The 13223-nt window shown below is 37.9% G+C and overlaps 1 protein-coding gene across 7 annotated transcripts in view; it reads right to left on the reverse strand.

Moving 5' to 3' along the window:
* The window catches only part of AFF2 (ALF transcription elongation factor 2), a 383765-nt gene that overhangs the window by 133115 nt on the left and 237427 nt on the right, over positions 1-13223 (reverse strand). The window lies entirely within an intron of this gene.

Below are 13223 nucleotides of genomic sequence, written 5' to 3' on the forward strand. Positions count from 1 at the left end.
CAAGGACCTCTGTCCAGGGTTCTGACTTTGCACTCTGGACTTTAGTCACCACCATGCTCCATAAGAATAGGTTCTGTAAAGGTAATGCTACAAAACAAGTAGCAGGAGCCAGGCTTTCTCTCTCTTCTGTATGATTGGCATAGAACCCTCTAAAGAGAGTGCTTGACTTATCAAATATGCCTCGTCACCAAAATACAATCCAATGAACAGTTGTTCACAGGACTTAGACCACTTTAAGGTTAAAAATCCAGGGTTTGGGTGTCTGTCATAGTACAGAACAAGACCTGGGTGAGGAACGCCCCATAGGAAGCAATGGTCATCTAAATTCTTTGTAAAGGGCCCTTATAGAGTTTCATGTACCTTTTCCTTCTTAGAGCCCGAGGATGAGGACATGATCACCCCTACTGCGCTCAGGGAAAAGAACTTGCCCAAGGCTTGGATTGAGTGTGAGTACTTCCCTGCTCTGCCCACCAAGCCAGTTACATACAGTATGTCTTAAATATCTCTCCTCTTCTTTCCTTTATGGGAACACTCACTTTATCACATTCTACCCATTTAGCCTGATTTTTAGTTCATTTTTATATAGTAGGTACACTGTTCAGAGGTACAGTAGCATTTGACTAATATACACTACATAAGCCTCAGGATAGAAATAAATTATTTAGATATACTCTAAACATGGTCAAGAGTACATAGTTCACAGATGATCCAAGATGGTGGCAGATTGAGTGGAAGCTACACTGACACTCTCCCAGGACCAAACTGGAATTACAACTAAGATATAGACAAACCATCCTGAATAATCAACTGAAGATGAGCTGGAGAGCACCCTCATAACCAAGGATGAAAAGTGGAGCCTGCAAGGAGATGAGTAGGAAGTGTGGAGGTGTGAGAGGGCTGGCTGGGCCCCCACAGGCAGCAACTGAAGGTCTGGAGGGAGATCTCAGCTGTGGGGGGTTCCTACTGAGGACTCTGGGGCCTAAACCCCTGGCAGGGCTTCCCAGCCCAGAGCACCAGACCTGAGACAGGGGCCCACATAACATCTGGCTATGAAAAGCACTGGTTTCTGTCTGCCAGGGAGAGATGGCTGGAAATGCAGGCACCCTCTCAAAGAGCCAATACACAAAGTTTTGTGTGCAGCCACTCACCTTGGGCTCTGGCGGAGGAAGAGCAGAGTGGACTGCAGGTGTTTGAGGAGAATCCAGGACTGTGGGCTCTGGAGATAGGGCTCAGAGGGCAGCCACCTGGATTCCTGTACCGAGTCATTCCCCTATACAGCAGAGGACATCTTTCTCAGGCAGACATTGCCAGCCAAGCAGCTTTTGCCTGGGGGGGCGGTGGGGGAGTGCGCGTAATTGCCCCATCCTGTTGGAAAACCTCTCACCCTACCCCGTGGAGTTTCTAAAGTCTGAGGCTCATTAAGAGACTGAATAACAGCCTCTGAGTATTTTGAGTCTTTGCCTGATTTGCATCTGGCCCCATGGCTTGGAAAAGCACATCTTCAGGCACATCTTGGTCCTGTCCAAACACACTCAGCCACAGCAGAGGAAACCACAAGCTGTGGAATGTGGAAAGCTTCAAACAGGGTAGTCAAGGCCAGTCACAGACAGTGTCTGACATTGGCCTGCACCAGAGACCATCCAAAAGGCTGGGAGTCCTAGCAGATCTAACTAATACATAGAAATAAATACAAACAGGCAGCCAAAATGGGGAGACAAAAAACAAGCTCCAAATGAAAGAACAAAATAATTCTCTAGAAGAAGAGCTAAATGAAATGGAGATAAGCAATCTATCAGATATAGAATTCAGAATACTGATCATAAGGATGCACGACAGCATGAAAAAGATATGGAAACTATGAAGGAAATTAAGAATGGCATAGTAGAAATTTAAAAAAAAAAACAAAAACTGGAAGGAATAAACAGCAGGTTATGGGAAGCTGAGGATTGGACCAGCAAATTAGAAGACAGAGTAGAAAAATTTACTCAATCAGAGAATCAAAAGGAAAAAAAACAATTTAAAAAAACAGAAGGACAGTTTAAGGGAGCTGTGGGACAACATGAAACATAACAATATTTGCATCATAGGAGTACCAGAAGATGTAGAAAGCAAGCAAGGGTTAGAGAACCTGTTTGAAAATAATGGAAGAAACTTTCTCTAACCTGGTAAGTGAAAAAGTCACACAAGTTTAGGCACAGAGAGTCCCAAGCAAGAGGAATCCAAAGAGGCCCATGCCCAGACACATCATAATGAAAATGCCAAAAATTCAAGACAAAGACAGAATCTTAAGGGCAGCAAGAAAAAAGTAATCTGTTACCTACAAAGGAGATCCCATAAGGCTCTTACCTGATTTCTCATCAGAAACTCTATAGGCCAGAAGGGAATGGCATGAAGTATTCAAGGTAATGCAAAACAAGGATCTGAAACCAAGACCACTCTATCCAGGAAGGCTATCATTCAAAATAGATGGTGGAATAAAGGCCTTCTCAGACAAAAAAAAAAAAGCTAAAGGAATTTATCATCACCAAACCAGCACTGCAAGAAATGTTAAAGGGGCTGCTGTAATGTACTAAGAAGTTGAAATAGAGAGAATGAGAAACATAGGCATAAAGAAATAAAAAGGGAATAGATAAGTACCTATCAATAATAACCTTAAATATAAATTGGTTAAATGTCCCAATCAAAAGACGTAGGGTAGCTGAATGGATAAGAAAACAGGATCCAAATATATGCTGCCTATAAGAGACCCACCTCAGAACAAAAGATTCACACAGGGCGGAAAACAAGCAAGCAAACAAACAAGCAAAAACTTCTAGAGGACTTTAAGGGAGAGATCAACAGCAATACTGTCATAGTAGAGGACTTTAACACCCCACTGACTTTACTGGATAGGTCTTCCAGACAAAAAAAATCAATAAGGAAACAGTGACTCTCAATGACACACTCAATCAGATGGATTTAATTGACATTTAGAGAACATTTCACCCCAAAGCTGCAAAATATACAATCTCCTCAAGTGCACATGGGGTATTCTCAAAGAGAGACCACATGTTAGGACACAAAACAAGTCTCTACAAGTTCAAGAAGACTGAAATAATATCAAGCATCTTTTAGGACATTTACAGCATGGAATACTATGCAGCTGTAAAAAGGAATGATCCCTTACTCTTCGAGACAGCATTGTGGGACCTGGCGAGTATTATGCTAAGCGAAACAAGCTGGTCAGAGAAAGACAAGTGTCACACGATCTCTCATCTGTGGAATCTAATGAACAAAATAAGTCCATAAACAAAATAGATCCAGAGACATAGAAACATGGAACCGACTGAAGAATCTCAGAGGGAAGGCGGGGGTGGGTGGGTGTGGAAAGACTAACAGAAGAATTTATATGCATATATGCATAACCTATGGACACAGACAATGGTGGGGTGAAGGCCTTAGGGGAGGGGTACAGAATGGAGGGGATCAATAGGGAAAAAGGGGGAACATTTGTAATACTTTCAACAATAAATATAAATTTAAAAAAAGAGTACATAGTTGAGAAGGTAAAACTATATTTGATTTTATTTAATAAGACTAAGAACAAAAACCTAGATGGATTTTAAGAGATAATCTAAGGACAGTTCTTATTGGAACTTTCTGCGATTATGGAAATACCATATTTTGTACTGTCCTATGAAAGCCACTGGCAACATATGGCTGTTGAACACTTGAAATATGCCTAATGGACTGAGGAACTAAACATTTATTAAAATGTAATTATTTTAAATTTAAATAACGAGTCATATGTGGCTATTGTTACTGTATTAAACAAACAGTACAAAATAGTCAACACCAGTTTTACAGATGGGAAAACTGTAGCACTTAATCCTTGAGAGACTTGCTGAGGGTTACAAAATAATGTAGTGGAAGTGTTGGGACTAGCTTTGAGGTCTCCTGATCGCCAGTCCAGTGTCATGGACACATTGCTTTCCTCTTAAGCCCAGTTCTTCCAGAAGCCAGTGGTCTTCCAAAGGCTATGTGGTCTTTGCTCTGTAACACAGACCAGGCTATTACAACATCTGGGTGGAACTTCCAGATCAGACAACCATTTACTTTTGTATCAAAAGTATTGGGTGTGTGATGCTGGGCTGGGGTCGCCTGGGATAAAAAGAAAGAAAGAGCCTAGCCGGGAGTGACTCAGTGGTTGAGCATTGACCTAGGATCCAGGCGACAGAGTTTGATTCCCGGTCAGGGCACATGCCGGGGTTATGGGCTTGATCCCCAGCGGGGGCATGCAGGAGGCAGCCGATCAATGACTCTCTCATCATTGTTTCTATATCTCTCTCCCTCTCCTCTCCTCTCTCTGAAATCAATAAAGATATATTTAAAAAAAAAAAAAGGAAAGAGGCTGCAATGTTTGAGTGTGGACAAGCTTCATAGGTTTCCTCCAGTCCAAATAGGTCCTGAGAAGCTGGAAGGGAACTGAATACAAAACTATTAGAGGCCTAGATAGCAAGGATGCTTTTGTTTTTTGTTTTTATTATTTATTTATTTATTTATTTATTTATTTATTTATTTATTTATTTATTTTTATTGATTGATTGATTGATTGATTTTTATTTAAAATATTACAAATGTCCCTTTATCTCCCCAATGACCCATTCTACCCCATCTCATCCCCTTCCCCAGTCCCTCTCCCCACCATTGTCTGTGTCCTTGGGTTGTGCATATATGCATATAAATTCTTTGGTTACTTTCTCCCCCTCCACCCACCCGCCCTCCTCCATCCCTCTGACATTCGTCAGTCTGATGCATGCTTCCATGTCATTGAATCTATTCTGTTCATCAGTTTATTAAATTTCTTTAGATTCCAAATATAAGTGAGATCATGTAATGTTTATCTTTCTCTGCCTGGCTTATTTCACTTAGCATACTTTTCTCCAGGTCCCTCCATACTGTCCCAAAGGGTATGGGATTCTTCTTCTTTACAGCTGCATAGTATTCCATGGTGTAAATGTCCCACAGCTTTTTTATCCACTAATCTACTGATGGGCACTTGGGCTCTTTCCAGATCTTAGCTATTGTAAGTTGTGCTGCTATGAACGTGGGAGTGCATATATTCTTTCTGATTAGTGTTTCAGGTTTCTTAGGATATATTCCTAGAAGTGAGAGCACTAGGTCAAAATTAAAACCACAATGAAGTATCACCTCACACCTGTCAGAATGGCTCCATCAATAAATCAACAAATGACTTGTGCTGGCCAGGATATGGAGAAAGGGGAACCCTGGTACTCTGCTGGTGGGAATGCAGACAGGTGCAACCACTATGGAAAACAGTATAGAGGTTCTTCAAAAAATTAAAAATGGAGCTGCCTTTTGACCCAGTGCCTTTGTTTTTGATGGGCTTTAGTTCTTTCTTTTCTAATTCAAAAATTTCTAATGTATATGCTGCTAGTGGAGTCTGTTGATGTAAGCATGTTCATCCCAGAAATGGAGGACTTTGGAGAAATGCTGTTTTGACATAACTTTTGTTGCAAGGCTGAGAATGTTTAATGGAAGCAACATACAGGCTTTCAACCAGAAAAAGTGGCAAGAGATAAGGATTTTGGCTGTCATCCTCCATGTGTTCAGAAACACAGTACTTCTTCAAAACCTTTGGTGACAGAGACCTCACTTCCCTTCGATCCTTAAACATATTCATAGGTCAGAGAGGAAGGATTTAATACTTAATGAGTGTTTCAAGTACTATTCTAGGGGCTTCACATATATCAGCTCACTCAATCTTCCCACTAATCCAGGAACGTTCAGCAGGTGAGAAGAGAAAAGCTTTACTTCTTTAAGATTGATGTCTCCCTAGGACATTCTTCTTGTTATTGCTCAAATACTTATCTCCTTGTAAGTCCCTAGTTTTCATATGGTAACTACCTCAGGCATTTATGGCCTGCTCCCTCTTCTAGTTCAATTTTCTTCTAGTTAGTCTATCTTCAGCCATTCTGATTTTAAATCCACTCACTATCCTGCTTACTGTTTGCTAAATGCAATCCAGCTCAACAGTATCCTTCTGAAAATTTTTTATCAAAGTAATGGAAATTATAGAAATTGAGAAAATTTTAAAAGAGGAAAAAAACTCACCCATAATCCTGTCACCCTAATAAGAACTGTTATTTCAGAGTATTTTTCTTTAGTTTCTTTTTTTTCCATATTTTTATATAGCTATAAAAATTAGATTGTTATATTCTGGTTATTTCACGTAAAATTAAATCATAAGTTTTTCCATGTCACTACATCATACTCAAAGTCATTGTTTTAGTGGCCAATTATTTTTGAGTGTATAGGTAAATATTTATTTAACTATTCCCGTATTGCTGGATATATATAGTAGCATTTATTTTTGCTATTACAAAAATGTTGTAATGGATAACTTTGTTCATACAGTTTTTCAATAGGTTTAGATTTACCCCAAACTGTAATGTAGTGGTCAACCTAAATAAACAGAGAGGCACATCATATTCATGAATTGAAAGAAACAACATGCCTGGCTGGGTGTGGCTCAGCAGTTGAGCGTCGACCTAGGATCCAGGCGATTGGGGTTCGATTTCCAGTCAGGGCACATGCCTGGGTTGTGGGCTCGATCAATGACTCTCTCATCATTGATGTTTCTATCTCTCTCTCTCCCTCTCCCTTCCTTTCTCTGAAATCAATAAAGATATTTTTTAAAAAAAGAAAGAAGCAACAAAGTTAATAAAGATGTCAAATTTCCCAAAATTGATCTATAGATACAATGCAATACTAAACAGTAGTCAAAAAAGATTTCTTGTAAATATAGATAATATGTTTATAAAATTCCTATAGAATGGAAAGGGAGCTAGAATAGCCAAAATATTTTGGGAAAAAAGCTGGAGGATTCACATTATCCTATTATAAGGCATACTATAAAGTTACAATATTTAACACATTATGGTATTGATGAGAGGCCAAGGATATGGACCAATGAAATAAACTACAGAATCCATTTTTGGTCACATTTTTGTCACACTTTTGTCATAATCCATAAAAGAGCTTCTACTGTTAGAAAACCACCATCAAGGAAATGAAAAGACAATCCACAGTCTGGAAGAAAAAAATCTTCAAATCACATAATTGACCAAGGATTTATATCTATAATACATCATCTGTGTATTGTATTGTGTGTTCACCACCCCAAGTCAAGTTTCCTTCCATCATCATTTATACCCCTTTACCCTCTCCTGTGTCACCTTACCCCCCTTTCCCTCTGGTAATCACCACACTGCTATGTGTGTCTATGAGTTGTTTTTCTTTGCTTGATCCCTTCACCTTTCTCACCCAGCCCTCAACCCCCTTCCCCTCTGACAGCTGTGGGTCTCTTCTCTGTATTTATGAGTCTGTTTCCATTTTGTTTGTTTATTTTGTTCAGAATGAAATCTTACCTTTTGCTATAGCGTGGATGAACCTGGGCTTATGCTAAATGAAGTAAGCCAGTCAGACAGAGACAAGCACCATATGATTTTACTTCTGGAGTCAGTTTCTATCAATTACATTTCACTAGAAAAATTGTCCATTTTATCTAGATGATTACATTTATTTATACAGTGGTGAGTAAATTGTTATTCATGATTATTTTACATTTGTCTGTATCTGAGAAGTTATTTCTCCTTATTGTTCGTTTTATATATTTTGCAGCTCTTGGTTTATCTACTTTTTAAATAGCATCTCTTAGCTCTTGTAGTACTGTTTTAGCTCTTGTTTTCTGGATAATATTGCTTTTTTAAAGTAATTCTTGCAACTATGCTGGTCATAGCTTTAATTTGTTCCCTAGCAACACTTTTTTTGTGCTACATTTTTATCATATCCTTTTTTTGTGTGTGTATTTTTGCATAGCTCTCATGACAATTTCTATTTTGATTATTACTAATGTTTTAGTGGTAAAAATTCTTCCTGGACCAGTTATGTGAAGGATGTTTTTCTGGCAGTGGGGTCTATGGTTTCATCTAAGACTAGCAGGAATCTCTCCTGAACACCAGGGTGTATCACCAGTAATTGCTTTGTCTTATACTTCTGTCCTATCAAGAGACATCAGTCTTGCAGACTTCTCACAAAGCAGCATCTCAGTCTTCCATTTTGCTTCAGCAACAAAGTGCTTTCCACAAATGTGGATTAGTTGGGTAATTTCTCATTCAATCCTGCCTTTCCCACTTCTCAAGAGATGTATGTCCCAGACTTGGCCCATGGAAACTCCCATCACAAACCTTTACACCCATTCTCATTATTCCTGCAAATCAGTAACCCAGAACCGTCTCTTGGATTCTTCTCTGTTTGACCTTCACACATTAAATTGTGATGTAGGTTTATGGATGTCTTCTAGTTAGATAAATTATGGATTTAATATCTCTTTTTCTCATTCTCCATAATGCATTTGGTGATTAACAAGAGAAGGGACAAGCTTTGATTTATTCTTTCATTTCAAAAGGGGAAGATGCCAACCCAATCCTACAAGCACAGCCAGGACAAAAAGGCTGCTTCTCAAACAACAGTTGGAAGCTATTACTTCTTTCAGATAAGCCTAAATGCTTTTTGGAAAACTAATACATTGTTTTGATACCCTCTCTGTATACCCAAGATACAGAAAGCAGGTATAAATTCTACATGTGGCTTAAATTCTCACCTGCTTTCATTCAGTTCAATAGAAAATAATAAATCACCATATTCATAAAAATGAACAGATTGACAGAAAACAAACTTATTTTTATAGCACACCTAAGATATATAGGAACTTATATATTTACTCAACTATTTTAAAGGGGCTACTCTTGCTCACTCCCTAGGCTAAATGCTGAGTTGCTAAGTTACTGACATTTGACATCATCTCTTCCCTAACATGTCCTCGTTTGACAGGTTCCCATGATTCACTGGGCCAGTCACCTTGTTACTCATATTACTCATTTTCCCAGTGATGTCTGTGTAATCGCTTAAAATTCACATTATATACTCGATGCAAACTCCCAGATTCCACATGAAAATATTTAAACCGCTTGACAGTTTCTAAGTGCATTTGGAAGCACATTGGATGGCTTACCTACATTGTTCACATAATAGTTGTTATAATTAAATTTAGCATCTTTCTTCTGGTTTGGTTTGTGTTTGAGAAAAGAGGAAATGATTACTGCGAGGGAAATAAAGGGTAATATCTCTTATGGGCTAATTGTTTCATGAATAGCTCACCTCACATATGCATACTACACATTAAGTCCATTAATGCTTTGAATTAGCTTCAGAAAGGGTAATACTCCACATAATTTATGCAGCCAAGGGCATTTTTACCTGCTGGCAAATTTACATATTTCCCAATGTCATTAGGTAAGAGCTAGTTATCAGAATAGCAGAGGTACTATCATTAGTTAGTTGATTTATTTGGCTCCATCATTGTTAACATTAATTATAGTCTAAGTTATATTTAGCAATTGTTGCCTTTCTTGGATGGAACACTATATTACTATTTCAAAAACTATAATTTTTAAAGTCTACACCAGAATAAGATAGATGTTTTTTGAGACATTCTGGAAGTATTAGTATTTAAGACAGCTATATAGAAAATTGTTTGCATGATTCCAATTTGAACATTATACATTAATATGATAGAATATAAAGCCAATTGTTTAATTATTGGTCAAATCTATCAAATAAATTCTATTGAAAGGTATTTGATTATGCTGAATAGCTATGAAAATATAATGAAATCTCCTTTCAGACATAACTATCTGACCAACTTTGTTCCCTGGATCATTTTTTCCTCACTCTTGAGGTGGGCCTTTTCATTAGTTTCCCCTTTAAAAGAAACAAAAAATAGCAAGCGCTGTACATGGTCATCTTGTAATTATTTAGTAAGTTTTAGTCATGCTAAAACTGTACACTTAAACACAGACCTATTAAGTAGAATTGCCATAATTTAGATGGCTATAAACACACATCATGCTGTAATAAAAAAGATACCCACGTTGGTGTTTGCCAACCTGATCCATATGGCAGGAAGAGATCTGTAAGACAATACAGTTTATAAAATCAAGTTCCCTAAAGCCTAGCTAGCAAGTTTAGCATCCTTCATAAACAGTGATTTACCCTTACAGATGTTTGCATATGAAATTATCAACTACTGAAGATACTTTGGTAGGAAACACAATCTGTTCAGTGTCAAATCTAAGAAAATAACTATATCTGCATTTTTACTCTAGAAAGGATTTAATTGATAGTATGTTGATATCTTAAAGTAAATCTTGCTAGAAATAAATAAATCATACCACTGCAAAACAAATAATCATGGAACATCCATCCTTAGCTAGTAGCATTTAGTATATGCTACTCTCCTTGGCTTAGCTCTTGTAGAAATGATTACTGTAGGACCCATAAAACCCCGTGGAGCTTAGAAAAAAAGCTTCTGCTGCTGCTCATATTATTGCATATGAGCTGCTTAGGAATCCTTCATATGATACATAAATTGTAAGTCCAAAATGCCATCACTGGGGCCAGAATTATTATTATTTTTGATTTCTGTTTGTACTTGAGGGTAGCTTGATAAAAGCAGGAACACAGGCTGGGCTGCACTGAGCAGATTACTGCCTTGAAGTTTCTAATTTGTAAAATTTATAATAAGCAATAATATACTTGACAAGTAGTAAGAACATCTGAATTTATGCAACTTATTCTATGGGAGAAGGGCAATCTGGAAGAAAAGTGCTGTAAGTTGGTTTGTTTGAAATTCTGCTTGAAATTATTTTGACAGAATTGAATTTGTACAAATTAAGGAAACAACAAAAGCTGAAATGAACTGTTGGTTGATGCCATAATTATAAAGTGAACTGGAACTTGTGAATTGTGGATGGATTCAGGTAAACCAAAAGGAACAGAAGGAATGCATGACATATCATTGCCAGAGACCTGGGGGCAAATTACTTAACCTCTCTGGGTTTCACCATTTCCTGTTTTGTAAAATGTGATTAATAATACAAAGTGTTAAGGCTGTTCTGAAGGGAAAATGATATAATGTGTTTAAGTACTCTGCCTGGCATACAGTAAGTGGCACATTACTGGTATTTCTTTTATTAGTAGCAGTAAGAAAGAATTAATTCCCCAAATCTGCTCAAAGTATATTGGTTTGCTGGTATTCTTAGTCAAAGTTTGTAAAAGAAGTCAGCCAATGCCTGAAGCATTTGATTACAGGTCTTATTTTTTCCAGTTTTATTGAGAAATAATTGACATACATCACTGTATAAGTTCAAAGAGTATATAACATGATAGTTTGATTTACATATATTGTGAAATAATTACCACAATAGGAAAAAATGTTCTTGTGATGAAAACTCACAATATTTAGTCTCTTAACAATTTTCCTATATACTACACAGTAATGGTACCTATAGTCATCATGTTTTACACACACACACACACACACACACACACACACACACACACACACACAAACTGGTTTGAATTTGAACAGCATTTTGAAAAAAGGGGGCCAAAATGAAATGTATTAGGCAGAAGTATTTCCATTGCCTGGGCACTGGTGGGTTGAGAGTTGGTAGAGAGGTCGTTTGTGTTGTCCTTGGTTAATATAAGAAGTTTGTCCCTATGTGAGATGAAGTAGGTCTGCATGCATTTGTCTTTGCTGCTGTAGAGGGGGAAAAGTGGGGAATTAGGGAGGCTGGAAGTGTTGGGAAAGCAAACATACTGAGATCTCCATGTTACATATGCACAGTGTACATAAAGTGTGTACACTTTAAAGAATACTTCACTGTAGTTAGATGGTGGGGTGGAAAGGTGAATATCCCATTTCCTAGATGAAAAGTCACACAGTGATGAGCAACTGAAGGCCAGCTCTTCCTGTCCCTGGGTTCCTTCCTCTACTTGCTCTTGACTCTGCTTAGTTTGAAAAGCAATGAGGGGGTTAGAGAGAGTTAGAGATAAAGAGAAAAGGTACTCCCTCCAAGAAGGAGGTAGATGGGGAGCAAAGTGGCAGATTTATTGTGGACTCCAAGGCCCATAAGCAAATAGGAATATGAATGTGTGATAACAAAAATATATAGCAAGAAGTCTATTGTTCCATGTAATGTGGTCTATAAAATTTAAGAATTAGTAATACAATTTGGGACATAAACTTCAGAAAACTTATTTTTATTCTAAGCATGGGAAATGAAATATGTCATTCTTCAATAAAAAAAAAAAAATCCCACTCATTATTGGTGTAGAAAAAGAATTCTAGCCCTGGCTAGTATGGCTCAGTTGGTTGAGCATTGTCCTGAGCACTTAAGGGTTCTTCCAATTCCTGGTCAGGGCACATGCCCAGGTTTCAGGCTCCATCCCCTGTAGGGGTGCGTATGGGAGGTAACCAATCAATGTTTCTCTGTCACATCGGCCTCTCTCTCTCTTCCTTTCTCTCTAAAATCAATAAAAACAGATAAAAAAGAATTCTGTATATCTATAGCCCCTCAAAAAATTTTAAAAAGACATTTCTTTAGATTCTCTTGTAAGAGCAACAGAAGAATGTTTGTTACTCTCTCAAAACAACCTGCTTCTTTTCTCTCCATGTTTAAGTGACATTCTGTTGTTTCTCTAAGTGGCTTCCCCAGCAGACTGGAGTTGCCAGCCCCTGACAGGTGTTCATCTGCTCCCCTCACTTAGTCACTCTGTAAGCCATGTAGGCACCCAGGCCAGGCTGCTCTTAAGTAAAGATTTCCATTGTGACAAATTAGGTGGTGATTTTTGAAATGGGTCCGGAATTCTTTTGGTAGTTAACAAAAGACTATTGACATCATTTAGAAAATAAAGACTACTGTAGAGATTAGGGCAATATGTTTCTTTTAGGAAGGCAGCTGACACACTAGTAAGGATTTGGTTTATATGGTATATCTGACCTTTGTCCACCCAATGGAAAGTGAACAGGTTCCCAGTACATCACACTTACAACACTGAACCACCCCACACTCAGACCCTCAGATCCCAGTATATCCCCAATTCAGATCATCTCATCTGTGATCAGAATGATAGGACTCTTTTGTAATAGTTAATAATAATGTGTGTTTTTTTAACTAAAAAATTATATGAATATCCATAAAAAGGTGAAATCATGTGGCTATTCAATTTGATAGTAAATAGTTTTCTGCTCTTTATTATTCCTTTGACTGCATTTTCACAGGGTTGGCTTTTAACACTGGGTTGCTAAGAAGGCA

The sequence above is a fragment of the Miniopterus natalensis genome, chromosome X (genome assembly GCF_054644295.1).
Source record: "Miniopterus natalensis isolate mMinNat1 chromosome X, mMinNat1.hap1, whole genome shotgun sequence".
Taxonomy (NCBI): Eukaryota; Metazoa; Chordata; class Mammalia; order Chiroptera; family Miniopteridae; genus Miniopterus; species Miniopterus natalensis.